General features: G+C 38.7%; 1 long non-coding RNA gene across 1 annotated transcript in view; it reads left to right on the top strand.

The window, feature by feature from the left end:
* Window positions 1-27,515, top strand: part of LOC102546539 (uncharacterized) — a 63,036-nt gene that overhangs the window by 7,990 nt on the left and 27,531 nt on the right. The window contains exon 3 of the long non-coding RNA XR_015638942.1: window positions 19,941-20,116. This is a non-coding gene — a long non-coding RNA (uncharacterized LOC102546539). The remainder of the gene's footprint in view (window positions 1-19,940; window positions 20,117-27,515) is intronic.

Raw genomic sequence — 27,515 nt, 5'->3', positions numbered from 1 at the left:
GGGAAGTTGTGTTTTCTTCCACACCTCACCCTATGCATCTCTCTAAGTTGTCTATAACTTGTACTTCTTTATTCTTCATTCTTATAATAAGGAAGTACTAATAGTGAGCGAGTCATCCGCCTGAGTCCTGTGGACTCCTTCTCTCTTTGATGGGAAGATGTTACTTTTGTAGCTTGCTTAGGAGCCTTTGAGTAGACCGGTCACCCTTTGAAAGTGCTGTTTGAAGTGATGGGATTCTTGACAGACAGAACCCTTAATTTGAGTGTTTGCTAACTCCAGGAACTTCTGTCAGAGTTTCAGTGTGAATTTTGGATCCTTAGCAGAGAATTATGAACTGGTCAGTTGATCAGAAGAGAAATACTTACTGTGGGGACAGGATCCACACTTGTGGTCAAGGGAGTTGACTATCTTGATTATGACACAGGACCCCTTATAGTCAGTCAGAGCTTTGGCTGTTCAAGGACTGTGCTGACTTAGTACAATTATTAAAAGGAAGGAAATCACTGTTCTTTGACATAATTCTAAGGAGAGTCGAGGATCCCAGACTGAGCCAGCAATGACTGTTGGGCTCAGTTTTCCATATTTATGCCAATTACTCATTTTCATTCATGTAAAATATATTGGTTCTTAAAAATAGAGAAAAGCTAGACAGAAGTCTAGATTTTAGCTCTCATTTTATCCGGCAAAATAGAAGGGACACTGAATTAAGAATGAAACAAATGAAGAACTAGAAAGAATTAAGAACTGCTTTTTAAATTGAAAAGTGACAGAACCTGTTATGAACGCATAAAGGGGAGATTAAATTTTAGAGTCAAAGAGACTTGTAATGTACAGTGACTCAGAACCGTCCTGTATTTTGTGATATATTTCCCTTCATGAATGATTTAAATTTTCTCACTAATACACTCCTTCTGAAAGAGACAGAAGAGAGTCTTTAAAAGTCTTCTCAGAGGTACCTGGTGCCCTGAGCAGGGCCAGAGTTAACGGTCCCTTCTGGGGTCCATTGTAGGAGTGAAGCTTCAATTCCAGACATTAGAAATATCTTTGTGATGAAGCATTCTGCTGCATAGTCTACTTTAAAATGTGCATTATGTCACTAAGAAGGAGTTTAAATTCTGAGCTATTACAAAGCACCGTGCATTTCAGAAATAGGCCCTTCTTCAGGACCCATTATATATTTTTATTTAAAAATTTCATATAATATATTTTAATCATTTCGCCCTCCTCCAGCTTCTCTCAGATTCTCTCTACATCCCTGCCCACTCAACTTTGTGTTGTTTTTCTCTCAAAAACAACACAAAACAAATCTTTCAAAAAAAAGAAGCAAAAATGAAACAAAACTCCTTACAGAACAAGAAACACACCCAAGAAGAACCCACAAACACAAAGATGAAAACAGAACAAATAAGCAAAAGACCAAAAAAAGCAACAACAACAACAACAAAATCAAACAACAGAGCAATGCAAACCCCACTGAGCTCACTTTCTGTTGGACATCTATTCCTAGGCATGGAGTGAGCCAACCCTCAAGTGTGGGTGATGCATTCATTTGGAGAAAACTGATTTCCCTTTCCCAGCAGTTAATAATTGTGAATAGCTTTGTGGGGTGGGACCCAGTGGAGATCTCCCCCTCTCAGCACTAATGCTCCCATCTAGCTTGAACCGCGCAGGTCTCAGGAGTATTTCCACAGTCTCTGTGAGTTCATAAGTGAATCAGTCCTGTTGTATCTGGGAGACACTCTCTCTTTGAAAACATCAGTCACTTCTTTACAATATTTGTGCTTCCTCTTCGCTCAACCCCTGCTCCCTGGGGAGTGGGGGTTGATGAAGACATCCCATTTAAGACTGACTGAACATTTCACCTCTTTTATGCATTGCATGTTGTCCAGTCTTGGGTCATTGTGATACTGTAAGAAGCTTCTCTTCTGTGGGATGAACCAGTACTGATCTATGAGTACAGCAGCATGTCACTGGGAGTCATTTTATTGCTGTATTCCTTTAGCAGGACAGTAGCATTAGGTTTTCCCTAATTCCATGACCTATCTAGTCTTAGGATCTTGGCCACTTCAACAGTGTCAGGTACGGATTCCATCTCATGGAGTGGTTGTGTACTCCCATAACACTTTTTCCAGTACCACATCAGTAGATCTTATAGGCAGGTTAATGTTTTATGTTTCAGGATTTGTATCTGGATAATATTGATAATATTGTCTTTATCATAGGTCTTACCAGCAGGTTGTGAAGAACAGATAAAAGCCTTGGTAACAGCTTTGCAATAGCCTGTGGTGTTTAGGGATTTCCATGAGGCCCTGTGGGCCAGCGACCCAACAAGATGCACCCATTCCTGGCACTGAAAACTTCACATAAGACAAAAGACGTCTAGTTGAGACATTGCCTCCCTATTATTTGGTGACTTTTTCAAATGGGTGTTAGTGTGAATTGTCCTTCCATGTATTCATGCTTTTATGCTTTTCTCCAAGCACCCTCCCTGTCATACTATATTCTATTTCTGTTTCCTGTGAGAGTCACTCCACCCCTTTGGCTCCTTCGTAGGCATTTAACCTGTGTGGTTATTCATATTGTAGCACATATTTTGAAAGCTTAAAAGCTGACATGAACATATAATAGAAACCATATAATGTTCATCATTTTGTGTTTGAGTTACCTCACTAGGGATGATTTTTTTCCCTTGGATCCATCAATTTAACTGCCAATCGTATTTTCTTAACAGCTGAATAATATTTCACTTACCACATTTTCATTATCTATTATGGGCATATCCATTATCCATGATTGGCAGCTAGGCTGTTTCCAATTTCTGACTGTTATGAATAGTGTAGCAATGAATACAGATTAGCAAGCGCCTCCACAGTAGGCTGTAGGGTCCTTTGGCTATAAGCCCAAGAGCGGAAGAGCTGCATATTATGGTAGATTGAGTCCCAACTTCCTGAGGAGCCACCACTGATTTCCAGGGTGGCTGTAAAAGTTAATATTTCTACCAGCAACAGATGAGTGTGTTTCCCATACCGTTTGTTCTTGCCTGCATAAGCTGTCACTTATTTTATTGATCTTGGCCATTCTTACTGGTATAAGAGAAAATATAAGTTTTGGTGTGCATTTCCTTGAAAAGTAAGAATGTTGAACATTTCTTTAAGTGTTTCATAACCATTTGTGTTTTATCTTTTGAGAACTTTCTGCTTAGTTTTGTAGCACAGTTTTAAAATGACTTGTTTGCTTGTTTGAAGTACAGCTTTTTTTCATTCTTTATATATTTTAGATATTAACCTCTGTTGGATGAATAATTGGTAAAGATCTTTTCGTTCTGTAGTCTGCTGTTTTGTCTAAATGATGTGACTTTTGTAGTACAGAAACTTTTCAGCTTCATGAAGTTCCACTTATTAATTGTTGATCTTAGTGCTTGTGCTAACCCTGTTCTGTCAGGAATCCTTTTCTGTCAATGAGCTCAACCCTATCCCCTACTTCCTCTTACATCACATTCAGACTGATGACTCTTACACTGACGTTCTTGATCCGTTTGGACTTGAGCTTTGTGTGGGGTAATTATGAATTTATTTGTGTTCTACATGTAGCCATTCAGTATGGCCAGCGCCATTTGTTCAAGGTGTTTTCTACAGTATGTATTTTTTGACTTCTTTGTCCAAAATCAGGTGTCTATAGATGTGCGGACTTACATCTGGGCATTCAGTTTGATTCAGTTGATTGGTGTCTCTACTTTTATGACAATACCATGCTTTTTAAAAAAAAATTGTTAACCTCTGTACAATTTGGGATCAAGAACAGTGATCCTAGTGAACTCCAACATTATTACTATTGTTGTTGTTATTGTTATTATTATTATTATTATTATTATTATTATTATTAGTAGTAGTAGTAGTAGTAGTAGTAGTAGTGGTAGTAGTAGTAGTAACAATAGTAGTAGTATTTAGGACTCAGGACTATTTTAGGTATCCTGACTTTTTTGTGTTTCCATTTGAGGTTGACAATTGTTTTTTCAATTTCTGTAAGGAATTGTGTTGGAATTTTTATGGGGCGTTATGGTGAATCTATGGCTAGCTTTTGGCAGAGTGGACATTTTTATTATATTAATCCTACTGATCCATGAACGTGGGGAGCGTTCCACCTTGTGTTGGTGTCTTCAGTTTCTCTCTCCAGAGTCTTAAAGTTTTTTTTTTTATTTATTAACTTGAGTGTTTCTTATTTACATTTCGAGTGTTATTCCCTTTCCCGGTTTCAGGACAAACATCCCCCTAATCCATCCCCCTCCCCTTCTTTATGGGTGTTCCCCTCCCCATCCTCTCCCCATTGCCGCCCTCCCCCCAACAATCACGTTCACTGGGGGTTCAGTCTTAGCAGGACCCAGGGATTCCCCTTCCACTGGTGCTCTTACTAGGATATTCATTGCTACCTATGAGGTCAGAGTCCAGGGTCAGTCCATGTATAGTCCTTAGGTAGTGGCTTAGTCCCTGGAAGCTCTGGTTGCTTGGCATTGTTGTTCATAAGGGGTCTCGAGCTCCTTCAAGCTCTTCGAGTTCTTTCTCTGATTCATTTAATGGGGGTCCTGTTCTTAGTTCAGTGGTTTGCTGCTGGCATTCGCCTCTGTATTTGCTGTATTCTGGCTGTGTCTCTCAGGAGCGATCTGCATCCGGCTCCTGTCAGCCTGCACTTCTTTGCTTCATCCATCTTGTCTAATTGGATGGCTGTATATGTATGGGCCACATGTGGGGCAGGCTCTGAATGGGTGTTCCTTCAGTCTCTGTTTTAATCTTTGCCTCTCTCTTCCCTGCCAAGGGTATTCTTGTTCCCCTTTTAAAGAAGGAGTGGAGCATTCACATTTTGATCATCTGTCTTGAGTTTCATTTGTTCTAGGCATCTAGGGTAATTCAAGCATTTGGGCTAATAGCCACTTATCAATGAGTGCATACCATGTGTGTCTTTCTGTGATTGGGTTACCTCACTCAGGATGATATTTTCCAGTTCCAACCATTTGCCCACGAATTTCATAAAGTCATTGTTTTTGATAGCTGAGTAATATTCCATTGTGTAGATGTACCACATTTTCTGTATCCATTCCTCTGTTGAAGGGCATCTGGGTTCTTTCCAGCTTCTGGCTATTATAAATAAGGCTGCTATGAACATAGTGGGGCACGTGTCTTTTTTATATGTTGGGGCATCTTTTGGGTATATGCCCAAGAGAGGTATAGCTGGATCCTCAGGCAGTTCAATGTCCAATATTCTGAGGAACCTCCAGAATGAATTCCAGAATGGTTGTACCAGTCTGCAATCCCACCAACAATGGAGGAGTGTTCCTCTTTCTCCACATCCTCGCCAGCATGTGCTGTCACCTGAGTTTTTGATCTTCGCCATTCTCACTGGTGTGAGGTGAAATCTCAGGGTTGTTTTGATTTGCATTTCCCTTATGACTAAAGATGTTGAACATTTCTTTAGGTGTTTCTCAGCCATTTGGCATTCCTCAGCTGTGAATTGTTTGTTTAGCTCTGAACCCCATTTTTTTAAATAGGGTTATTTGTCTCCTGCGGTCTAACTTCGTGATTTCTTTGTATATTTTGGATACAAGCCCTCTATCTGTTGTAGGATTGGTAAAGATCTTTTCCCAATCTGTTGGTTGCCGTTTTGTCCTAACCACAGTGTCCTTTGCCTTACAGAAGCTTTGCAGTTTTATGAGATCCCATTTGTCGATTCTTGATCTTAGAGCATAAGCCATTGGTGTTTTGTTCAGGAAATTTTTTCCAGTGCCCATGTGTTCGAGATGCTTCCCTAGTTTTTCTTCTATTAGTTTGAGTGTATCTGGTTTGATGTGGAGGTCCTTGATCCACTTGGACTTAAGCTTTGTACAGGGTGATAAGAATAGATCGATCTGCATTCTTCTACATGCTGAACTCCAGTTGAACCAGCACCATTTGCTGAAAATGCTATCTTTTTTTCCATTTGATGGTTTTGGCTCCTTTGTCAAAAATCAAGTGTCCATAGGTGTGTGGGTTCATTTCTGGGTCTTCAATTCTGTTCCATTGGTCTATCTGTCTGTCTCTGTACCAATACCATGCAGTTTTTATCACTATTGCTCTGTAATACTGCTTGAGTTCAGGGATAGTGATTTCCCCTGAAGTCCTTTTATTGTTGAGGATAGTTTTAGCTATTCTGGGTTTTTTTATTCCAGATGAATTTGCAAATTGTTCTGTCTAACTCTTTGAAGAATTGGATTGGTATTTTGATGGAGATTGCATTGAATCTGTAGATCGCTTTTGGTAGAATGGCCATTTTTACTATATTAATCCTGCCAATCCATGAGCATGGGAGATCTTTCCATCTTCTGAGGTCTTCTTTAATTTCTTTCTTCAGAGTCTTGAAGTTCTTATTGTACAGATCTTTTACTTGCTTGGTTAAAGTCACACCGAGGTACTTTATATTATTTGGATCGATAATGAAGGGTGTCGTTTCCCTAATTTCTTTCTCGGCTTGTTTCTCTTTTGTGTAGAGGGAGGCTAGTGATTTATTTGAGTTAATTTTATACCCAGCCACTTTGCTGAAGTTGTTTATCAGCTTTAGTAGTTCTCTGGTGGAACTTTTGGGATCACTTAAATATACTATCATATCATCTGCAAATAGTGATATTTTGACTTCTTCTTTTCCGATCTGTATCCCCTTGACCTCCTTTTGTTGTCTGATTGCTCTGGCTAGAACTTCAAGAACTATATTGAATAAGTAGGGAGAGAATGGGCAGCCTTGTCTAGTCCCTGATTTTAGTGGGATTGCTTCAAGTTTCTCTCCATTTAGTTTAACGTTAGCAACTGGTTTGCTGTATATGGCTTTTACTATGTTTAGGTATGGGCCTTGAATTCCTATTCTTTCCAGGACTTATATCATGAAGGGGTGTTGAATTTTGTCAAATGCTTTCTCAGCATCTAATGAAATGATCATGTGGTTTTGTTCTTTCAGTTTGTTTATATAATGGATCATGTTGATGGTTTTCCGTATATTAAACCATCCCTGCATGCCTGGGATGAAGCCTACTTGATCATGGTGGATGATTGTTTTGATGTGCTCTTGGATTCGGTTTGCCAGAATTTTATTGAGTACTTTTGCGTCGATATTCATAAGGGAAATTGGTCTGAAGTTCTCTTTCTTTGTTGGGTCTTTGTGTGGTTTAGGTATAAGAGTAATTGTGGCTTCGTAGAAGGAATTCGGTAGTGCTCCATCTGTTTCAATTTTTTTTTTTTTTGGTTCTTTTTTTCGGAGCTGGGGACCGAACCCCGGGCCTTGCGCTTCCTAGGTAAGCGCTCTACCACTGAGCTAAATCCCCAGCCCCCATCTGTTTCAAGTTTGGATAATATTGGTATGAGGTCTTCTATAAAGGTCTGATAGAATTCTGCACTAAACCCGTCTGGGCCGGGGCTCTTTTTGGTTGGGAGACCTTTAATGACTGCTTCTATTTCCTTAGGAGTTATGGGGTTGTTTAACCAACTGGTTTATCTGTTCCTGATTTAACTTTGGTACCTGGTATCTGTCTAGGAAATTGTCCATTTCCTGCAGATTTTCAAGTTTGTTGAATATAGGCTTTTATAGTAAGATCTGATGATTTTTTGAATTTCCTCTGAATGTGTAGTTATGTCTCCCTTTTCATTTCTGATTTTGTTAATTTGGACACACTCTCTGTGTCCTCTCGTTAGTCTGGCTAAGGGTTTATCTATCTTGTTGATTTTCTCAAAGAACCAACTTTTGGTTCTGTTGATTCTTTCTATGGTCTACTTGGTTGATTTCAGCTCTGAGTTTGATTATTTCCTGCTTTCTACTCCTCCTGTGTGCATTTGCTTCTTTTTGTTCTAGAGCTTTTAGGTGTGTTGTCAAGCAGGTGACATATGCTCTTTCCTGTTTCTTTCTGCAGGCACTCAGCACTATGAGTTTTCCTCTTAGCACAGCTTTCATTGTGTCCCATAAGTTTGGGTATGCTTTACCTTCATTTTCATTAAACTCTAAAAAGTCTTTAATTTCTTTCTTTATTTCTTCCTTGACCAGGTTATCATTGAGTAGAGCATTGTTCAATTTCCACGTATATGTGGGTATTCTTCCCTTATTGTTATTGAAGACCAGCTTTAGGCCGTGGTGGTCTGATAGCACGCATGGGATTATTTCTATCTTTCTGTACCTGTTGAGGCCTATTTTTTGACCAATTATATGGTCAATTTTGGAGAAAGTACCATGAGGAGCTGAGAAGAATGTATATCCTTTTGCTTTAGGATAGAACGTTCTATAAATATCTGTTAAGTCCATTTGGCTCATGACTCCTCTTAGTCTGTTTATGTCTCTGTTTAATTTCTGTTTCCATGATCTGTCCATTGATGAGAGTGGGGTGTTGAAATCTCCTACTATTATTGTGTGAGGTGCAATGTGTGTTTTGAGCTTTAGTAAGGTTTCTTTTATGTATGTAGGTGCCCTTGTATTTGGGGCATAGATATTTAGGATTGAGAGTTCATCTTGGTGGATTTTTCCTTTGATGAATATGAAGTGTCCTTCCTTATCTTTTTTGATGACTTTTAGTTGGAAATTGATTTTATTTGATATTAGAATGGCTACTCCAGCTTGCTTCTTCTGACCGTTTGCTTGGAAAGTTGTTTTCCAGCCTTTCACTCTGAGGTACTGTCTTTGTCTCTGAGGTGTGTTTCCTGTAGGCAGCAGAATGCAGGGTCCTCGTTGCATATCCAGTTTGTTAATCTATGTCTTTTTATTGGGGAGTTGAGGCCATTGATGTTGAGAGATATTAAGGAATAGTGATTATTGCTTCCTGTTATATTCATATTTGGATGTTAGGTTATGTTTGTGTGCTTTTCTTCTCTTTGTTTTGTTGCTAAGACGATTAGTTTCTTGCTTCTTCTAGGGTATAGCTTGCCTCCTTATGTTGGGCTTTACCATTTATTATCCTTTGTAGTGCTGGATTTGTAGAAAAATATTGTGTAAATTTGGTTTTGTCATGGAATATCTTGGTTTCTCCATCTATGTTAATTGAGAGTTTTGCAGGATACAGTAACCTGGGCTGGCATTTGTGTTCTCTTAGGGTCTGTATGACATCTGTCCAGGATCTTCTGGCTTTCATAGTTTCTGGCGAGAAGTCTGGTGTGATACTGATAGGTCTGCCTTTATATGTTACTTGACCTTTTTCCCTTACTGCTTTTAATATTCTTTCTTTATTTTGTGTGTTTGGTGTTTTGACTATTATGTGACGGGAGGTGTTTCTTTTCTGTTCCAATCTATTTGGAGTTCTGTAGGCTTCTTGTATGCTTATGGGTATCTCTTTCTTTAGGTTAGGGAAGTTTTCTTCTATGATTTTGTTGAAGATATTTACTGGTCCTTTGAGCTGGGAGTCTTCCTCTCTTCTATACCTATTATCCTTTGGTTTGATCTTCTCATTGAGTCCTGGATTTCCTCTATGTTTTGGACCAGTAGCTTTTTCTGCTTTACATTATCTTTGACAGTTGAGTCGATGATTTCTATGGAATCTTCTGCTCCTGAGATTCTCTCTTCCATCTCTTGTATTCTGTTGGTGAAGCTCATATCTACAGCTCCTTGTCTCTTCTTTTGGTTTTCTATATCCAGGGTTGTTTCCATGTGTTCTTTCTTGATTGCTTCTATTTCCATTTTTAATTCCTTCAACTGTTTGATTGTGTTTTCCTGGAATTCTTTCAGGGATTTTTGTGACTCCTCTCTATGGGCTTCTACTTGTTTATTTATGTTTTCCTAGAATTCTTTTAGGGATTTTTGTGATTCCTCTCTGTAGGCTTCTACTTGTTCTCTAAGGGAGTTCTTCACGTCTTTCTTGAAGTCCTCCAGCATCATGATCAAATATGATTTTGAAACTAGATCTTGCTTTTCTGGTGTGTTTGGATATTCCATGTTTGCTTTGGTGGGAGAATTGGGCTCCGATGATGCCATGTAATCTTGGTTTCTGTTGCTTGGGTTCCTGCGCTTGCCTCTCGCCATCAGATTATCTCTAGTGTTACTTTGTTCTGCTATTTCTGACAGTGGCTAGACTGTCCTATAAGCCTGTGTTTCAGGAGTGCTGTAGATCTGTTTTCCTGTTTTCTTTCAGCCAGTTATGGGGACAGAGTGTTCTGCTTTTGGGCATGTAGTTTTTCCTATCTACAGGTGTTAGCTGTTCCTGTGGGCGTGTGTCTTGAGTTCACCAGGCAGGTCACTTGCAGCAGAAAAGTTGGTCTTACCTATGGTCCCGAGGCTCAAGTTTGCTCGTTGGGTGTTGCTTATGAGCTCTCTGCGGAGGCAGTCACCAGGAAGCTCTGCGCCACCCTTTCCGGGAGCTTCCGTGCACCAGGGTTCCAGATGGCGTTTGGTGTTTTCCTCTGGAATCAGTAATGTGTGCAGAGTGCAGCCTCTCCTGGTTTCCCAGGCGTGTCTGCCTCTCTGAAGGTTTAGCTCGCCCTCCCACGGGATTTGGGTGCAGAGAACTGTTTATCCGGTCGGTCCCTTCAGGTTCTGGCGGTGTCTCAGCCGCAGTGGACCTGCTGCTCCTGGGCAGTCTTAAACTTTTTATAATACAAGTTTGTCACTAGCTTGTTTAGAGGTATTCCGAGATGTATTGTTCTGAAGCTGTTCTGAAATGCACTAATGCCCTGGTTTCTTTCTTAATTTTTTCATGTGTGTGTTAAAAAATTTTGATTTTGAATGTTAATTTTGTAGCCTGCTATTTTGCTGAAAGAATTTATCATTTGGATAAGTTTCCTGGTACAGTTTTTTGGGTCAGTTATATATAAAATCATATCATCTGCAAATAGGGATACTTTGACTTCTCCCTTTCCCATTTGTATCCCAACTGAGTTGTCTAGTGGCTTTAACTAAGACTTCAAGTACACTGAATAGGCATGGAGAGAGTCCACATCTTGTCTTGTTCCTGATATTAATAGAAACATCTTGAGTTTGTCTGTTTAGTTTGATGTTGGCTTGCTGTAAATTACTTTTGTCATATTGAGGAATTTATCTTGTATTCCAAGTCTCTCCATGACTTTATTATGAAGATGTTGTTTGGTTTTGTCAAAGACCTTTTCCTCCTCCAATGAGATGATCCTGTAGTTTCTGTCTTTAGGTTTGTGAATGTGGTGGATTGTGAATTATGTTTATTGTTTTCCACATGTTGAACAATCCCTCCATCTCTGCCATGAAGCCACTTGATCATAGTTGGTAATATTTTTTATGTGTTCTTTATTTTGGTTTGCAAGTATTTTAATGGGAGCTTTTGCATCTATGTTTATAAAAATATTGGTCTATAATATTGTTTAATCTGTTGTTTTGGTATCAGGGAAATAGTGACTTTTAAAACAAATTAAAAATAATTTGAGAAGTATTAAAAGTAATTCTTTGAAGATCTGATAGAATTCTGAATCCATGTGGCCCAGGGCTTTTTCGGTTGACATACATTTATTTACTGCTTCTATTTCCCTAGGTGTCATGGCTCTCTTTAAATTGTTTATCTGAGCTTCGGTTAAGTTTTGTAGTTCTCATATATCAAGAATTTCATTCATTTCTTTTAGGTTTCCCAGTTGAGTGGAACACAGATTTTTAACATATGTCCTTATGATTCTTTGAATTTCTTTGGATTCTTTTGTAACTTATCCCCTTTCATCTTTAATGTTATTACTTTGAGCCTTTCTCTCTGTCTCTCTGTTACTTTTGCTAAGGATTTATCAATTATATTGGTTTCCTGAGAGAATCAAGCCTTCATTCCATCTGTTCATTGTATTTGTTTGTTTCTATTTTATTGATTCCAGCCCTGAGTTTGATTATTCTCGCCATTGGTTCCTTTTGGTTGTTATTTCTTCTTGTTATTTTAGAGCCATGAGGTGTGTTGTTATGTTATTAATATGAGATTGCTCCAGATTTTGATAAGCACTTCTAGGAAATTGCCTCTTGGGGCTGTCTGTTGTTTTCCATGGGTGTGGGTAGGGGGTGCTTTCATTTTTATTCAATTCTAAAACATTTTAATTTTCTTCTTGATTTCTGTCTTTTGACTCATTTGTTTTTAATCAATGAGTTGTTTATTTTCCATGAGATTGTAAGCTCTCTGCTCTTTCTATTGTTACTGACATCCAGGTTTAATCCATGATAGTCATGTAGGATTCAGGATGCTATTTCAATTTTCTTACATCTATTGAAATTTGCTGATCCCAAGAATGTGATCAATTATGGATCAAGTTCCATAAGTTGCTAAGAAGCAAGTGTAATGCTTTGTAGATGTCTGCTAGGTCTGTTTGATTTGTGTTGATATTTAATTCCAGCATATTGCTATTTAGTTTTTTTTGTCTGCATGACCTATCTATTGGCAAAAGTAGGGTATTGGAGTCATCCACTATATTGTGTGAAGAACAATATATGATATTAGCTGTAGTAAATTTTTTTTTGTGAACTTGGGTGTCCTTGTGTTTAGTGCATTAATCTTTAGAATCCCAAATGTCCTCTTGATGGATTATTCCTTTAATAAGTATGCTATGTCCTTCCCTATCATTTCTGATTAGTTTTGTTTGAAGTCCTTCTTGTCAGATATTAAAATAGCTCTACCTGTTTGCTTCTTGGGAAATTTTGCTTGGAATATCCATTCCCATCATATTATTTTGAACATAAGTCTATCCTTGGGGGTGAGATATATTTTGTGGATGCAGAAGAAAGGTAAATCCTATTTTCTAAAAAAAAATGTTAGTTTGTGTCTTTTTATTGGGTATTTGAGACCAGTAATGAATGACTGGTGTTTATTGATTGATTCCTGTTACTTTGTTGTTATGATGTGAGTTTTTACCTCTTTTTTTTACTGTTCTTGAATTATTGAATCTTTGTATCATAACCTCTTTATACTGAAGTTTCCATTTACTGCATTCTGTAGATCTGGATTGGTAGACAGTTATTGCTATAGGAAGAAACTTTTTCTCTCTACCTTGATTTTGATTGGTAGTTTTGCTGGCTACAGTGGTCTCAGATGTCATCTGTAGTTTCTCAGAGTTTATAGTCCCTTTAGGCTTTAATGTTATTCTAGTTGACCTGACTTTATATGTAACTTAGTTTTTACCCTTGGAGATTTTAATATCCCTTCTTTTTTGATTATTTTCTGTTGTGTGAAATTCCTTTCCTCTCCTTTCCTCTCCCCTCCCCTCCCCTCCCCTCTCCTCCTCTCCCCTCCCTTCCCTTTCTCTCTCTCTCTCTCTCTCTCTCTCTCTCTCTCTCTCTTTCTTTCTTTCTTTCTTTCTTTCTTTCTTTCTTTTTGGTTCTGTCCATTTGTGTAGTGTATGCTTTTTGTATCCTGACAAATATCTTCTTTAGGTTGAAGACATCTTCTTCTATAATTTTGTTAAAAATTGTTTCTGTGGTTTTTACTTGAATTGTCTCTCTTTTCTCTATACCTATTATTCATACATTTGTCCTTTTCATTGTATCACAGACTTCCTGAATGTTTTGTGCCTGGATAGGTTTTTTAAGAATAACATTTTCTTTGGCTGAGATATCTATTTCTTTTAGCGCTTCTTCAAGATTTGAAATTCTCCTTATCATGTCTTATAATATGTTTGTGAGATAATTCTCTGACTTTTCAAAAAAATTAATTTTTTATATCCTAAATTTTCCATTTCCATTTTTATTTCAGCTTGTGGTTTCTTTCTTTATTTTTATATTTTGAAATCTTTCATTATTTGATTTAACTGTTCATGTTTTCCCTTTCTTCATCAAGACCTTTATTTATATCTTCCTTAAATTCCTTGAACATACTCAAAATTGTTATTGTAAGTTATTGTTTTGTGCTTTGGCTATATTTCAGTTCCCAGGGCCTATTTGCAGTAGGGTTGTTTGCTTCAGGAGAAGGTATGTTGTCTTGAATATTTGTGTGGTGTGCTGGCATCTGGTATTTGAAGTTATGGTATTTCTTTTATTTTTTAAACAGAGAATTCTTTTTTTACTAGATACATTTCATTTTTTTCTCTCCATTTTTATTAACTTGGGTATTTCTTATTTATATTTCAACTGTTATTCCCTTTCCCAGTTTCCAGGCCAACATCACCCTAACCCCCCCCCCCTTTCCCTTCTATATGGGTGTTCCCTTCCCCATCCTCCCTCCATTACCACCCTCCCCACAACAATCATGTTCATTGGGGGTTCCATCTTGGCTGGACCAAGGGCTTCCCCTGCCACTGGTGCTCTTACTAGGTTATTCATTGCTGCCTATGCAGTTGGAGCCCAAGGTCAGTCCAAGTATAGTCTTTGGGTAGTGGCTTAGTCCTTGGAAGCCTGATTAGTTGGCATTGCTGTTCATATGGGGTCTCAAGCCCATTCAAGCTCTTTCAGTCCTTTCTCTGATTCCTTCAGTGGGGGTCCAGTTTTCAGTTCAGTGGTTTGCTGCTGGCATTTGCCTATGTATTTGCTATATTCTGGCTGTGTCTCTCAGGAGAGATCTACATCCAGTTCCTGTCAACCTGCACTTCTTTGCTTCATCCATCTTATCTAGTTTGGTGGCTGTATATGTATGGGCCACAGGTGGGGCAGGCTCTGAATTGGTGTTCCTCCAGTCTCTGTTCTAAACTTTGCCTCCCTATTCCCTCCCACAGGTATTCTTGTTCCCCTTTTAAAGAAGGAATGAAGCATTCACATTTTGGTCATCCTTCTTGAGTTTTATGTGTTATGTACATTTAAGGTAGTTCGAGCATTTGGGCTAATATCCACTTATCAACGAGTGCATACCATATGTGTTTTCCTGTGTTTGGGTTACCTCACTCAGGATCATATTTTCCAGTTCCAACCATTTGCCTACGAATTTCATAAAGTCATTGTTTTTGATAGCTGAGTAATATTCCATTGTGTAGATGTACCACATTTTCTGTATCCATTCCTCTGTTGAAGGGCATCTGGGTTCTTTCCAGCTTCTGGCCATTATAAATAAAGATGCTATGAACATAGTGGAGCATGTGTCTTTGTTATATGTTGGGGCATCTTTTGAGTATTTGCCCAAGAGAGGTATAGCTGGGTCCTCAGATAGTGCAATGTCCTATTTTCTGAGGACTTCCAGACTGATTTCCAGAATGGTTGTACCAGTCTGCAATCCCATCAACAATGGAGGAGTGATCCTCTTTCTCCACATCCTCACCAGCATCTGCTGTCACCAGAGTTTTTAATCTTAGCCATTCTGACTGGTGTGAGGTGAATCTCAGGGTTGTTTTGATTTGTATTTCCCTTATGACTAAAGATGTTGAACATTTCTTTAGGTGTTTCTCAGCCATTTGGCATTCCTCAGCTGTGAATTCTTTGTTTAGCTCTGAACCCCATATTTTAATTGGGTTATTTGTCTCTCTGCAGTCTAACTTCATGGGTTCTTTGTATATTTTGGATATTAGCCCACTATCAGTTGTAGGATTGGTAAAGATCTTTTCCCAATCTGTTGGTTGCCGTTTTGTCCTAACCACAGTGTCCTTTGCCTTACAGAAGCTTTGTAGTTTTATGAGATCCCATTTGTTGATTCTTGATCTTAGAGCATAAGCCATTGGTGTTTTGCTCAGGAAATTTTCTCTAGTGCTGATGGTGTATATATCTAGTCTTTCGTTTACTGAGTAGTTGTTCTGTTCTTTGGTTGATGTTGCCCACCCTTATTCCTAGTTAAGTGTGGTGATTGTGAAATCCCAAATACTCAAATAAGCCTCAGATAAGAAAACTCAACACCCCCAAATCTTATTGGATTCCTTAGTGGAGATAGTCTTAAGATGAAGGACTTATTTTGATTTTGTCTTATTCCCCCAACCCCCCAACACACATTCTTGGCTTGACATGAAATACAATTAGGTTAATGACTTATGCCTTTATGTGATAAAAGTAGCATTTCTTTCGAATGCCATTTGCAGGCTGCTGAATTCTGTGTCTGTTGCAATTTCTGACAGCTTTTTAAAGAGGAAAAACCCTGGAATCATAAAATTAGAGAATTGCATGCTTTGCACAAAAAATTTAATATGCACCATGCAGTCTGTGCTTTAAACATAGGAAAAATGAAGAAATAATCAAGTAGTAAAATTTAAGAGCTCTCAGTATGTGTGGAAGTAGGGAGGTCACACAGACCTTTGCTTAGTGTTCTAACCTCCCCTGTAATTATGGTTTCTAGAATTTTAATACTGTGCATCAAGGGTAATGAGGTTCTATTGATTTAAATTTGTGTGTATACATACTAGATTAAAAGAATGGTTTCTTGTCAAGCAATTTATATAGCAATGGCACTAGACAGTGGAATTTCTGCTAGAGCTTATTGTCCCCTGTGGTCCTGTGACAGATTGTGTGTAGGAAGGAGAGCATTCCTTTTAAAGGGGCTTTTCTTTCTAGTACCAACCTAGACGTGCTACTTCAAGCTCGTTTCTGAGTTCTTGTTCTGATTGATGCTGCTCTTCCATGGCTTCTTTCTTACCATCTTTATAGCATTCTTAACTTCTTCCAAAATAGTTCTCATACATTTCTTTGAGCATGGTTTTCTGGCATGCAGTTTCTAGCAATTCCAACAATTGGATCATAAAGAAGCCTGAGGTGTACAAGCTCCCGTTCTAAAATGGGGAAAGTACTTCTGATCTTCCCAGGACTGACTCCAAATGCCAGAATAAATGTTACCGTTTGTGTCTGTGCAAACCACTGTATGAAGCTAGCAGAACCGTTTCTGTGATCTCAGAGTATGGCAGCCCAGCATCTTCCCACACTCTCTAGATCACTTGACACAAGCTCAAAACCCGATTTCTGGGCATGCTAACCTATACCATATGATTAGGCAGATGGCTCAATTCTGTGTGGACACTAGTGTGGACATTAGTGTGAACATTAGTGTGGTGTGAGGTTAACTTATTTCTTATCTGTATTTCTATATAAGACTGTTCTTAATGGGGAAGGAATTGAGTCTGCTTCATAACCCCAAGCCAGTTTTATTCTTTTATATAACATTAAAAGTGTGATTATTTACTTTCTATGATTTTTTCTGCTCTATTTTCATCCCCAATAATCCCAAATTTATGTGGGCCTTCTCTTTCTTTTTCCTTTGTCCTTGTCCTGTCAATTTGAATTTCTTCCCTGTCATTTTGCCCTCATGGTCATCCAGGAAAGGAGAAGCTATAGTCTCCAGGATCCTGGGAGCACAGAGTGCTTAGGGCTCTTCAGCACTTGCTCTAGACACATCCTCGCCCAGCGTGTGTTTTCTTCTCACATTGCCCCTGTGAGATTTCCAGTACATTCCTGCTGGCTCTTTTAGAAGTCTTAGAACTACTGCCTGCTTCCTGCTTTCACTGTGCTTCCCCTGGCATAGATGCTGTACATGTAGGAGCCACTGGGGCACCTTCTGGGGTGCATGAATTTGTCACTGAAGGTGGCCGAGGATGCTGATGGTCAGTTTTAGCTTGTTTTTCTAATTGTCTATCTACTTTTTTTTAAAATGGCAATAATTAAGGAGATTTGAAAGTCTAGCTGCCTTTATCTTCATCTTTCCTATGTAAAATATCCTTTTGCTCAATATATATATATATATATATATATATATATATATATATGTATGTTGAGGCCAGTGACATAGCTCAGTGGAATAATTGCTTGCTGTCATGACATGGTTGCAGCTCCTGGTACTCATATGATAAAGGAGAGAACTGACTCCATGATTTGTCCTCTGACCTCCTCATCTGTGCCATAGCATGTGTATTTCTATGGACATGTGTAATATAAACAAATATTTAAAAATTTAAAAGCATAGATATTGAAAGTAGCAGTGAGTCTTTCCTGGGACTTGTTTTAGCCAACAGATGATTTCATAATAGTTATTATTAGAATATATGAGTACTTAGGTATTTCTTTTTGGTAGGACTGATCTGATTCTTGTCTAAGAACCCTATTTGCTGCTTTTCTTCTCAGCAGACCCTCCCAACAGTCAGTCTTTGTAGTTTTTCAAAGAAATGAGTGCGCCAGTTTTCCACAGTGGATCACACACTCTGATGCCTCACAAATAATCTTTCTTTTCAAAATCATGAACCACGGCCTAGCTCCAGATTATTTTTCCTTCTGAGATATATTTTGATTTTTAAAGAGAAATTATGCTAATGTTATTTTCAGTTTGCCGTCTATCACTACTCCTTGACTGTACAAGCTACATGGAGTCCTCATTTTATTTTCACGTGAAACTCTCTTGTCTGAATGACTGGGATCTTAATGTCAGCATAGGAGAAACCCTGGTGATTTGTTAAATGTATTATAGAGAAGGGGAAAAATACAATAAATTGTAAGTTTGAACAAATAGGTGAAAGTTCTAGTTTTAAATACACGGCTTTCTAGCTCAGATGTGATTAAAACATCTAGCCGCATTGTTCTGCCTTTTGCCCCTTATACATTCTTTACTTAGCATACTTTTAGGAGCCAACTTTTGTTTGATCTCCAAATTTATTCCCTATATAACAAGGCATAGATCTCACAGGTTAGGGGTGGGTATTTGCTTGCTTGCCTTATGGTTTGCCTTAGATTTTAAATTTAAATTTAAATTCATGGTTTAAACTATTGCTAGAAGCAAGAATGATTTAAAGGGGGCAACAAAGATGAGACAGTGAAGCCAATCTGGCTTCTTTTAGGTACCAAATGTTGACAAGACACTTTGAAATATACCCATGGAAAAGGCCATGAATCCACAATAGCAGGAGAGTGGCTAATATTCTATGTAAGGGGTAGTTATTGTCATAAGCAAACATACTAAGCTCAAGTGTAGTTGGGTAATAATCTCACCTTATGTCTGCAAAGCATATCACTGCATGTAGCATTTGAATGCATTTACAAATGATGTTTTAAAACAAGGTATATACTTTTGCATGAGCAGGATGGAAATTTTGTATAAAGCAGGGACTCTGGGAAGGGTAGAAGATACCAACAAGCATTGAATGCCATTTGCAATAAGCTAGTCAATTGGAAACAGACATTAATGAAATCTGTTGGCCATGATAGTGATCTCAAGAGATTTGTTTGCAATGAAATGAATTAATCTCCTAAGCAGGCTCCCTATTGATACACATTACAGTCTAGCTGGCTCCAATAACTATACAAAGCATTTGCTAAGAAACATATACTGTAAAATGTCAGTAGACTAGACCCATATATCATAGTGACAGGACAGTAGATTAGAGATTAGGACCCAGTCCTATTCAGAAAGCAGGGAGCTTGGGAGGAAAGACAGAAGAGCAGGAGTAATGTGGATACAGCCTTTGTATATAATGTTTCCAAAGATAAAAATGAGAAAAACATTGAAACTGAAAGCCAAGAATGTATAAAGGAAGACAGCTTACAATTCTCAATGTCACCTGTTCGATTTATGTTAAGTAATATCTCAGCCCCAAGGTCTCTTAGCCAAGATCTCAGAATCTGTGGACTTAACTTGTCTGAGATTTGTTTTACGTTTGGCTTTGGTTAAGGTTAACAAAACTGAGAATTCTCCAAATAGGAGTAATAGCAATGTGTCAAAATCTGGATCATGAGAAACAAAAGATCTTCACATTTAAAAAATTTTAATAACTGTAGTATAAATGGTTAACTGTCAGTGATACTTGGTATGGGCAAGAATCAACTTATTAAATTTATAGTTACAGTCAAATTTATATCTATGTCTAAATGCTGAATAAAATGTTTCAAATAAATTATCAGAAATATGAGTTAATGTTAAACTAAAAACAATAGAGCATATACATGGATGGGCATACACACTGAAGCACGTGTGCACGTGCATGTTTGTGTGTGTGCATGTGTGCACACATGCACAGGCCTTTCCACAAATGAAAAACTCTTGGCCATACACATTTCTTGTTCCTTGACCAGGAGATCTAAAGTTTCAAGCCATCGTGCTCACCCATATGGAACTTTACTTTGCTTTTCTGTGTTTTCAGGAAGTGGCCGAGGAGCATGACTGCTCTGTGACTCACCCTGCCATGCTGTGCCTGCATCCACCAGCAGCCTTCAAGCTAAGTGACCATGGGTTTTACAGAAGGAGTGCTGTTTCTTGAGCATCAGCTCTCTAGATCTTTTCCTCTCTCTTCTTGTTCTGCCCAATAGAGCAATACAGGCAAGGACACTGAAATATTGGCAAGGGCTATTAATTTTTGTCCCTTTTGTCCCTTCTGTTAGGGAATTCTTCCTTATTAACATCATTCCAGTTCTTCTTGATGACTGCTATTACACCTCTTGATTTCCCCATTGTTGAGGTAGCATGTTCTGTACCCTCTTGGCTATGTAAATCCACTGAAGAAGGGTCAGATTCAGGCTGTATTAGAATTTGTATGCTACGGATCTAGAGAAGACTCCCACTCAGTCCCCAACTTAAATTTCATCTTGCTGTTTGGCAGGTATTGTCCTGGAAGGTGAGAATTATCACTAACCCATGAAGAAGCATGATGGTCAAAAAGTGGGCTGAGGGCAATGCATGGAGGTGATGGAAGAATGATGCTGGTTGTATGTGGGTGACTCAGGGCTCTCCTGGTGTGCAGAGCACACATCCCCAATTCACTGTGCTGGTGGCTTATGCTCTCCTCTAAATGTACCTTATGCAGACATTATATTTCTCTTTTGATAATTTGATAACTCTTTTGATGGGCTTGATATTCGACTGCACAGATAAGTGCAGCTTATAGTTTCTTCTCTCTGTTCTTAGGACAACAGTGGAGGGTGAATATTCTTGTTTTTTAATTGGATTTTTTATTTACATTTCAAATGTTATCCCCTTTCTCAGTTTCCCTTCTATAACCCACCTACCCCATGCCTCTCCCCTGCTTCTATGAGGGTGTTCCCCCTCCCCAACCACCCCTGCTCCTGCCCTGACATTCCCCTACACTGGGAGGTTCAGCCTTGGCAGGACCAAGGGCTTCTCCTCCCATTGGTGCCAAACTATCTTTTGCTACATTTGCAGCTGGAGCCATGGATCTGTCCGTGCATACTCTTTAGTTGGTGGTTTAGTGCCTGGGAGCTCTGGTTGGTTGATATTGTTGTTCTTCTTAAGGGGTTGCAAACCCCTTCAGTTCCATCAGTCCTTTCTCTAACTCCTCCATTAGGGACCCTGTACTGAGTCCAATGGTTGGCTGTGAGCACCTGCCTCTGTATTTGTCATGCTGTGACAGATCCTCTCAGGAGACAGCTATATCAGGCTCCTGTCATCATGTTCTTCTTGGCATCAGCAATATTGTCTGTGTTTGGTGGCTGTATATGGGCTGGATCCCCAGGTGGGGCAGTATCTGGATGGCCTTTCCTTCAGTCTCTGCTCCAAACTTTGTCTACCTATCTCCTCCTATGATTAGTTCTCTCTTCTAAGAAGGACTGAAGCATCTACACTTTGGTAGTCCTTCTTGAGCTTCATATGATCTGTGGACTGTATCTTAGCTTTTGGGCTAATCTACTTATCAGTGATTGCATACCATGTGTGTTTTTTTGTGATTGGGTTACTTCATTCAGGATGACATTTTCTAGTTCCATCCATTTGCCTATGATTTCATGAAGTCATTGTTTTTAATAGCTGAGTAATACTCCATTGTGTAAATGTACCACATTTTCTATATCCATTCCTCTGTTGAAGGGCATCTGGGTTCTCTCCAGCTTCTGTTTATTATAAATAAGACGTCTATGAACATAGTAGAGCATGTGTCCTTGTTATACATTGGAGCATCTTTTGGGTATATGCCCAGGAGAGGTATAGCTGGGTCCTCAGGTAGTACTATGTCCAATTTTCTGAGGAACCTCCAGACTGATTTCCAGAGTGGTTGTACCAGCTTGCAATCCCACCAACAATGGAGGAATGTTCCTCTTTCTCCACATCCTCGCCAGCATCTGTTGTCACCTGAGTTTTTTATCTTAGCCATTCTGACTGGTGTGAGGTGGAATCTCAGGGTTGTTTTGATTTGCATTTTTCCTGATGACTAAAGATGTTGAAAATTTCTTTAGGTGCTTCTCAGCCATTCTATATTCTTCATTTGAGAATTCTTTGTTTAGCTCTGTACCCCATTTTTAATAGGGTTATTTGATTCTCTGGAGTCTATCTTCTTGAGTTCTTTGTATATATTGGATATTAGTCCTCTATCAGAGTAGGATTGATAAAGATCTTTTTCCAATCTGTTGGTTGTTCTTTTGTCTGGGGGAATCACCATCCCTGACCTCAAACTGTATTACAGAGCAATAGTGATAAAAACTGTATGGTATTGGTACAGAGACAGTCAGTTAGATCAATGGCATAGAATTGAAGACCCAGAAATGAACCCACATGCCTATGGTTACTTAATCTTTGACAAAGGAGCCAAAACCATCCAGTAGAAAGATAGCATTTTCAACAAATGGTGCTGGTTCAACTGGAGGTCAGCATGTAGAAGAATGCAGATCGATCCATGCTTATCATCCTGTACAAAGCTTAAGTCCAAGTGGATCAAGGACCTCCTCATCAAACCTGATACACTCAAACTAATAGAAGAAAGAGTGGGGGAAGATCCTTAAACACATGGGCACTGAGGAAAATTTCCTGAACAGAACACTAATGGCTTATGTTCTAAGATCAAGAGTCAACAAATGGGATCTCATAAAATTGCGAAGCTCATATAAGGTAGAGGGTAAATATTCTTGTTGCTCCCTTTGTGCACATGGGGAAAGAAACCTAAGAGAAATGAAGTAACAGTAGTAAATGGTAAAGGAATCTGTACTCAAATATACCTTTGGTACCAAAGCCTGACTTTTTGCCACTAAATTTTGCTGCTTCCATTGGTGGTAAAGGTTTAACAAACTCAAATGATGCATCATTTTTTTTTGCTACAACTAATATCCAAGTCCAGGTAGTATATAAAGAGAGATCTTTTGAGCACTTGCCCTTTCAGTTGGATGTCTGACTGGGCAGCCTTGTCTATTTGTCTTCTGGTGAGATCCCCCTTGCTGTGTCTCTTAGTGATTAGTGTCATGATGTGAAAACATGCAAGTTGAGTGATTATGTAGTCATATAGGAAACCAAAGAGGAAGCAAGTCATTCTTTTATGTAACCACCCTTTTAGAACTAAACAGGGCTCCAAAAGAACTACATTAATTTCTTCTGTGGACAGTATATGGTGTCACTTTGCATTGGGCACATTTACCACTGTTACATTAAGGAATGAACTTCCAGCACATGATCCCCTGGGGAAGCAGTCATGTCCAAACCATACCCTCCTTTAAATTAGTGATGAGCTGTAGCTCCTTCGTAGGCACTTATACGAGCACATTGTACATAACTTTGCCCAACTTCACGAGCAGCAAGGTTTTGATGAAGATTGACTCTAGCATTAATCTTCACCCCAGTTGCTACAAATCTGCTCGCTCTTCTGTAAAACCTGTCATTAAACATATACCTGCACACCATGCCCCTGAACTCCAGGTTTTTTGTGTAATAAAGCAATATTGTTTCCCTACATGTTGCTTTCCTATAAATTAAAGCACTTTTTCTTTTATTTTTAGTGTTTCTATTACCATGTATGGATTATATATAATACCTTTCATTGAAACATTTCCAGACATGTAAATGAGGTATTTTGATCATAATCAACCCAACTACCCTTCCATTGCCCTTCAGAGCTCTGCTAACACCTTTGCTCTTCCCAATCACACATGGTTCTACTTTCATGTATTTTTTACATCACCCTAGAAGCTACAAGCTTCACTGAGGTGAAACATCTTGTTTGTGGCTAAACAACTGAAGAAATTTTCTCTCTTCTGTTATTTGCACTCTGTATATAAACTCTCACAGAGGGGTAGCAACCCATGACCCTTTCCCCTTTCCTTGACAAATTGTGATAGACCTATCATTAGGAGACTGTGTGTAAATAAAAACAGATGCTCTGAGTTCGTGATGCCAACAGCCATGCCATACTTAGAAGTCAGCATTTCACACAACTCCTCATTTCTTTTGCTCTTGTTCTTTGTCTCTTCTTATGCAGTGTTTCCTCAGTCTTGAAATGGGTTATAAATATGTCCCACTTAAAGCTGTGTATTCAAAAGTCATTTATTATCTTTACTTCGAATAGTTATGAGTCTCTGTAGTCATTGTTGTGTGGACTATGGCAAAAAGGAGCTTCTTGTATCAAAGCTAATAGCAGATTTATTCTTTGGGCATAAAATTTTGTAGAAGGCAATTTAATAGCTACATCACATTCACTTAAGGAAACAACAACAGTAGTTTCCTCATTAAGGCCTGTAACACTACCAGCTAAAGTGTTTTGTCTTGGTTTGCAGCAGTGGATTGTAGTTCCTTCCTTTGGAGTAGGCATAATCCAACTAGAAAACATTTGGTCACTCTCACAACAGACTTGACACACTAGTGTAACAGTGGGTTCATTTTCTGTGCCTCTTCAGATTGGTGTACACATGGTTCATAGCTGAGTAAGACTGTCTATGATAATTCTCTCCCAGAAGCCTGCACAGCTTCTGAAATAATGAGGGCTAGACAGTGTGGAGGAAGTGTCCAGTGAACTTGATTTCTCTTTGCCTTGTAATAAAGGCATTTGGCATCTTCAGCAATAGGATCTCACCATCCAGTTTTGCTGACAATCAACAGTGGTATTGTCTGTATTATTTTAGGAGCGTTGGGGACTTCTCTGATAAACAGTTTGTAGGGAGACAGATAACAAGCAGGACTGGGATTTTTTACTTAACAACCTACAGCTTCTAGAAGCAGCTTTATCCACTCACAAAGGATACGCTCATTCAAACGTTAAAAAAATACTGTATTTGGTCAGCATACTACTAACCATATTCCTGTATGGCTTTTTTTCATACATCATTAGGTTTGGTTGACCCTCCCCCATTTCCTCCTCATTCTATCTTCCTATCCAACTTGCCACATAAACCTGTCTGCAATATTCCTCCTTCCACTATTATAACATTTAATACAACCCACCTACTTTTTTTATTGGTCCAATGCCTGAACATTCATTTCATTAATTAATATATGTATTTATATATTATTCAAGCTTTTATGAGAAAGAATTCATTAAAATGTCTACTAGGAGCCCGATTTTCTCTTTAACCACCGGTTTATTATGACATTTGTTAAGATGTATTTATAAATCATCCTCATTCACTATTTAGAGTTCCATCACTGTAACAAAATCCCTGACAAAATTAACTTAAAGGAGGAAAGGTTTAATTTGGCTTGTGGTTTCAGTCTGTTATTCGCTAGCTCACTTCTCTGGTCTTTCGGCAAGACAGAAGTATCACCTCATGGTGGTTGGGAAGCACAGACAGTTAGGGAAGGGTTGGAAACAGTCTGTACTCTTCCTGGGCATACCTCCGTGACACTTTTCCTTCAACTAAGGGTAGCTTCTACTTTCCACCTCCTGCCAATAACATTATTAAATTGTGAATGCACCAATGGGTGAGGATGTCAATAAATAAATTCATAAAGAATACTCAACATTCTATTATATACTAAGTTGCCACCTGTCTTAGTCAGAGCTTTATTGTTGTGAAAAGACACCATGATTGTGGCAAGACTTATAAAGGATAACATTCAATTGGGGTTGGTCTACAGTTCAGAGGTTCTGTTCTTTATTATCGTAGTGGGAAACCTGGCAGCATGCAGACAGACATAGGGCTGGAGGAGCTGGGAGTTCTACATCTTAATCTACAGGCAGGAAAAGGAGATTATGTGTCACACTGGCATAGCTTGAATATAGGAGACTTCAAAGTTTGCCTCCACGGTGACACACTTCCTTCAGCAAGGCTATACGTACTCCAGAAAGGCCACACTTCCTGACAGCATCACTCTCTATGGCCTATGGGGACCAATTGCATTCAAACTACGACTACACCACCTCTGAATGCGACTTTAGAAAGGACCAAAGCTTCCGAGATACATGATGTACCAGAGAGAATTTCAGGTACTACCAATGACAATTATAGGTGTTTTACATAATTTCTTTTCTAAAATTTGGTTTTGATAAACTTAGATGTATCTGTGTCTCTACTTGCTATGCCCTGTCTCAAGAACATGTTTTAAACATGACTAGAGGGTGCTTACTTTCCCTCACTAATTTCCTATAATTAGTTTAAACTTAGTACTTACAACCCACATTTTCTTCAGTGAATCTTATCCTCTGTTTAGCACTCTCTACTTGTTTTATTATTTTGTTTAATAATTTATTTATTATTAAAGAAGAGTGGGCTAGTAATGGACAATAAGTAGTGAGCCTTCAACAACTATGTAAGACTCAAAGGTAGAGTTTGAGTGAGAGAATTTGTTATTTACAACACAACAAATAATAAGAACATTGATTATACCATTAATTTTTCCTGGTCCTCAAGCCTTAGAAGCAATTCAGTGGGCCCAGTAGTACTAGGTTGGTCAACAGGAAAAGAACATAAAGTAGAGAGTTGAGCTCTTTACATAAAAATAGAAACTAAATGGCAGCTCCTCTTCTACCCTGGGAAGCAACAGTCACCTTGCAATCCCTTTGAAGTTGCTTGATCTTTATTTTCCTGAGAATAGCTATGGAAGTTGCCTAACAATAAAGGGAAGTCAAGCTTTGATACGCCCAACAAGGATGCTCAGGAATCCACAGGACTCACTGTGGACACACTCTCCACAGTCTGCCCACTTTTTTAACAGTCTTAACTCAATGCCTATTTCATGTTGCTGAATAGCTCTGATGGTATAGCAGGAGTTAGGACCCATTAATTCAATTTGTTTGTGTATTACTTAAGAATGTCGTCAGTAAGACTGTGATCACTATGATGAAACCAGTATTCAGTATTAGTTTTAGCCATGTGCATAGCATCCTTGACCCAACCTGCTGAATTTCCTCTAGAGAGATCTAGTAAGGTTTACCTCAGATGGTTGTTTAGGTTCTTTTCCTAGAACAAAGTAGAGAGTTGTGACTGACAGTATTAATGTAAATACAACATGGGGTAAAATTCGACATACAGTCTTCCACAGTCAGTCATAAAGCAGTTCCATGCCTGTCTACTGTCTTTTATGACCCATTCAAGTTGATATTAACCTACTGATGGCTAGGTTTCTCTCTCACTGTCTCTTAATGCTAAGTTTAAGGAAGGGTTTATAATTGTCATATCTCTGGACTTTAATATGGAACCAGGAGTCAGCATGATACTGAAGGAATATCATCATTTACCTGGTGCCCGGATTACAGGAAGGATTAATGTCAGTTCTAAAAATTGCAGTGGATAGCAGGTGGGCCAAACATCAACCTTCATCCAGAGCTGAATGGTCTACATCACACTGTCCTTCACATTATACCCATGACTAAAATGGAAATGATGCTCCAGCTAAGTATTTCTTGATAAACTTCACTTTAGTTACAATATATGTGGGTTTGTTTAAGTCTTGTGCATAATGCTAGGCAGAGACTCAATTGCTATACATATGAAACCCACATTGCTTAGACCTCACAAGACACATACGAATGAGTCACTGTTGTGGAAGATTGTTAGTCCCTGTAGGGCTGTGT

The sequence above is a fragment of the Rattus norvegicus genome, chromosome 15 (assembly GCF_021556685.1).
Source record: "Rattus norvegicus strain SHRSP/BbbUtx chromosome 15, alternate assembly SHRSP_T2T, whole genome shotgun sequence".
Taxonomy (NCBI): Eukaryota; Metazoa; Chordata; class Mammalia; order Rodentia; family Muridae; genus Rattus; species Rattus norvegicus.
This window is presented reverse-complemented; position numbering and strand designations above follow the sequence as displayed.